Raw genomic sequence first — 5,330 nt, 5'->3', positions numbered from 1 at the left:
TTGAGTTTCTTTTCCAACCCTTTCAATCATTTTTGGTGTAGGTCTGTTTTGATAAGAGGTTCCCAACGTTTAGTTTATATTATATATATTTCCCTAATGTAGGGTCTGTTAGTTGTTACGTAACCATCGTAATACTTTGTTACGTCATATCATCTCCAGTAGAAATTGTTCATTTTATAGAGCAAGTTTACCTTTAGAATTTTAATTTAAACATATCAGATAACGTTGACGGAACAAGTGCTATTTTGGTGAGAAATTTTGTAAATATGACCTTTGTTTCTTTTTTCTGCTTTAATCATAAAATGGTAACTTTTTTATGTGTAAAGCTGATTGGACTAAGTACAGCAGTGAGAACATATAACATATAAACTAAAAAGACAGTTTTGTAAATACAAGCTACACACACACTGAATAACAACTGATTTAACATTGTTGTTATTCATCTTTGCATACTGCCCCATCGGGTACACGCGATCTTTCACAACTGTCGTCGTGTACCCAATCTGGTACACACCGGGCTTTTGTAAAGCGTGTTGTGCGCCCGATAGTGTATACGTCCTGTCCCGGACTTGAACAAATACCTCAGACTATTGTGTACCCGTCAAGTGCACGATTGCTTAATTTTTAAGGTAAATTAATTTTTTTAAGTAACCCTTGGAATACATGAAGAAAAATTGATAAAAAATAATGAAAGAATTGCAAAATTGAGAAGCCTACATAAAATTCTCGTTTCTTAGACGTTTGATGAAAAACCGATTGAAAGATTCAACAGCAAATAAAAAAGCCCAGAAAAATGCTGATGTGAACATGTTAATAAATAAAAACTCTAATTCTTATTATCAAGAAGTAGTATAACTACTTAAGTATTACTTCCTGTTTTTCATGATCAAACAATTCATACCAACTTCAGGGAATAAACAATAGGCCTAACAAATACACAAGATATTAGCAGTATTTGCTTGTTTGTCAGACTGCCTTGGTTGTGGTACAACTCCTTGATGTCTGCTCCGTACCCGAGTAATACAAAAAATAACATTTACTCCAAGTTGGATACAAGTAAAGCCCAAGAGGAATACACTGGTAACAAATGGAGTAATACGATCAATTCCACAAGCTGCATGAATATTCAGGGTGAATAGACGAGAGCTATACTGATATAACAGGAATGTCACAACTTAAGAAAAATATTTTTATATATAATTCATACTTTAAAACAAGGCAACTCTTGCACAATTCTACACCATACGATGAGGGAGTTATTGTTCAAAGTTTAATATTATTATTACGGAACAATGTTCCAGGCAGCCAACTCATAATGATGGAGCATATTTCTCCTGTAAAATTGTCAACCGTAGAAAATGTTTTATAAAGTTTGTACTCAATTTGCTACAAATCAAATTTTATTTAAATTTGTTTATCACAATAAGTAACTTATAAACATACATTATAACAGTAATTAAACACAAAGAAAAATAAAGTAAAGATGTCTTATTTTACCAGGCAAAGTACAAAGTATATCGGTTATAGTTACAGTATTTATTGCAGCACAGACTGCTGAATCGGGACATTTCTAAAATGTGTTTTTGACATAATACTTAACACATCAATAACAGAAGTGAAGAAATAAAGGTAATGCCAATAACTATAATAATAAATAAATAAAAATGTCTTTATTGGTCAAACGTTCATCAAAGTACAAACTCTGCTTTTCATGACAACTCCTGTCAAATTGTACAAAATGCATTATACATAGATCACACAATAATAAAATTATGAGTAACATTTATCACTTAAATATGCCTGTAACACTTTTCTTAAATTTTAAGAGGCTGAGGTTTTTTATTGCAGTGGGCAGAGCATTATATTTTTTTGGTCCAAAGTGTCTAAATGCCTTTTTCTCTGTCTCTAAACTTGTCCTTGGTAGGTGTAATAGACCATCCTGTCAAGTACAGCGCTGACTCACCTCGTGCCTGGAAACCAGCTTTCTCCTAAGATATTCTGGCCTTCCCGTTTGAAGAACCTTGTAAATCAGCTTAACGGTTTGAAGATGGGAGCAACCCTCCACCGACATCACCCCAGCACTTAATCGGTACTCGCTTATGTGATCAAACTTCCTCAAACCGTAAACAAATCTTAATGCCCTATTCTGTAAGCAGGTGAGAACCATCACGTTTTCCCGTGTTAAACAAAAAGCAAAGGTTGGAAGGGCATATGTTATTAATGGAAAAATTGTTAATCTTATAATTTCTAATTTAGAAGTGACTGGGAGGCAAGAAAAGTCTAGTTGGCAATCAAGAGTGATGCCAAGAACCTTCATAGTATTACATGAAGTCAAAGGCATACCGTCTACATGGATACAAGTCATTGTTGACTTTACATGCAGCTTCAGCCAACTCACCGGTTCGATAAGACAACAAGAGCTGAGAATCATCAGCATAAGAACTTAGCGAGCAGTATATCGACTGATCCTTCAGATCTGCGGTATATATGAGGAAGAGCATTAATGGGTCCCAGGCAACTGCCTTGAGGAACTCTCACAGATCTAGGAATTGCTGATGACAATTTCCCGTCAACCTTTGTGCTCTGCGTTCGCCCAGATAAATAAGATGAGAACCATCTAACCGAAGTTTCATCAAATCGATAGAAAGCCAGCTTTGCCAGCATCAACTCAAAGTTTAACGAGTCAAAGGCCTGTGAGAAGTCCAATGCAGTCATGAAACTATCCATCCTTAGCTGAAAGCATGTCGTCCACTAGATTGAGGAGTGCCGAGCATGTACTAAAACCTTTCCGAAATCCTGACTGAGACTCCGGTAACAGCCCCTCAAATTTCAAAAATAAGACCAACTGCTCTGAAACAACTTTTTCCAATATTTTGGACAGAACTGGGAGAATTGATATTGGCCGGAACTGGGATATAGAAGTAGGGCTATGGACTTTGTTACTGGTCTATGTTGTTACTGGAATCTTTCCTTATATAATAATGATCTTTCTTAATCACTTACAAACTAAATACAATTGAATACTGTTAAAAGTACAACTATTTACAAAACAACAGACCATCCAATTATAGTGTTCAACACCTTATTGAATAAGTCAGGTAAAATTTAAACTATAATTGTAATAAAACAATGTATGAAGGTTATATGTAGTTTTCCTGCTTCCACATGAAGGAGGGTTGGGTTGCCGAGACGGTGATTTGCGGTTTTTGAAATATCTTCCTATCCAAGTCTCCACGCCTGCTACTCTGCAACAGTTTGTGAACATATGTTGTATTCATATAAACCAATACAGTTACTTTTTATTACACCATTTAAAATATTCTTTGTTTAAAGTTTGTTATTGACAATGGATTTTTCGAAAGGATAATGGGATTCCGGACATTTTCCATCGTAATATTTTATAAAATTGTTTGGAAAATATAACAATAGTAACCGTCCAAAATCCTACTATCCTTTCATTTTCAATATAACTTACAGAACTCAAACAATAAAACTTGGGCAACAGTTACAAAGGATGCCACCATGGTAAATGATTCTATTTTGTCATCGAAAAAATGAGTGACTCATTCTCCAATTAATTTCATTATTGAAATCTTACAGCTTTTTCTACAAAACAATAATTAGTTGAGTTTATAATATTTGCTAGCTTTCTCAGTCATCATTGATCAGTCCCTCTAGACTTAAATGTAATAGTTACTATCTCGAGGGATGCTTTTCTTTTCAAGCATAAAGGCAGTTTTTTATGGTTTGCATTTTTGTTTCAACAAGCAGAAATAGATTTAATACCACATCAAAACCATCTCAGAATGAATGAATTTAAGTAAATTTCCCCCATATAATGGGTTGTTTGTCCCTAATTGTATGTATAATACTAATATTCACTGGTACAATTTATGCATTGTTTCCCTCTATATTTCTCTCAAATCTGAGTGTTCTATAAAAACCAATTAGATTTGTGGGCTCCAGTTCTCTAATATCCTTTGGGGTTAATAAATAAGCTCCTAGGCACTTTTACTTAGTTTTTTAAATAGCAGGACAGTTTACCCATATGCTCCGTTCATTCTTATGCCTCTCCACCGAGTCATTCATTAGTCTGGCTAAAACCCACCTTCATCAGATAGTGAGAAAGAGGGGCGTGTTCCGTTAGCATTCTAAATACTAGTCATACACCCTATTTGCTTAGTCTATAAGTAGAGAAGAGCCTAGTACATCTTTTTGTCCCTCCTGGCTCATATATACCAAACCCTACCCTTGAGTCTAGGCATGAGCCATTAGTATAAAACTTATTAGGATAGGCCTTCTTTGTATTCCATTTATCTTTACTTTCTATGCACTGTATGGTTTATCAAAAGAGAATATCTTTTTCTTGCACTCAAACACGCTAGTTATCCCTTTTACATCAGGAAATTCCTATATCATTGCCATGTTCTAAGGAAGTAAGCTGTATCACATTACTACTCAAGAGGTTTATTGCACTTAATATTACTGCATTTTTCACCTCCTGCCCCAGAGGAGTGTATCCTAGTGCAGACTTCGGTGTCAGAGTTGGACAGGACCTTATTGCCCCGGTAATACTTACGCAAGGCAGCCTGTGAAGACTATAGCCTTTAGCTGCTGTACTTTGTCCTACTTTCACCTGCCACACAAGGGCTGCATACGTGACAATTGGTTTTATTGTGGCTTCAAAGTAATGGCGTAGCTACCTTGAGTGGCACCCGGTGCGGAAGTTGGTGTTGTCACCCCATCGAAAGTAAAAAGCAATAAATTTTCTATGATAAAGGTCAAGGATATAATATATATATATATATATATATATTTTTATTTTTATTATCTATCACTATAGAATAATACACGTTTAACAATTCATGCCAACCAAACACAACACCCTTCACGAAACAAATGAGAAATGTAGCAACTGAAACGTCAAAGATCGTGAGTATGGGACAGCATCAGGCTCTTTTGCGGGAATCCCCGAATTATACATAGAGCTGAGCTAGTGCTAGTGGAGATATCCCTGAAAAAGAAATGTTTGTGCTAGCGATTTATTTATTTTTTTGTACATTGTTCTTAAAGTTGAGAGACCGGTACGGCCCACCCCCACCGCTCCCCCTTTGCTACGCCACTGCTTCAAAGATTCAGTATATCATCTTGGGATTGAATCCCTATTTGTATCCAAAGAGCCTTTTACAAGCACCAAGAGCTTTTATTGCTTTGGATATAGATATTATCTTGTATGCATGGATCTCATGTTAGCCGATCATAGGTACTTGGCAAAACAAGGTTTTATTCCTTATGTGTCTAATAAAAAATATTTGTATTATCTTTACAAT

Source organism: Homalodisca vitripennis, chromosome X (assembly GCF_021130785.1).
Source record: "Homalodisca vitripennis isolate AUS2020 chromosome X, UT_GWSS_2.1, whole genome shotgun sequence".
Classification (NCBI taxonomy): domain Eukaryota; kingdom Metazoa; phylum Arthropoda; class Insecta; order Hemiptera; family Cicadellidae; genus Homalodisca; species Homalodisca vitripennis.
This window is presented reverse-complemented; position numbering follows the sequence as displayed.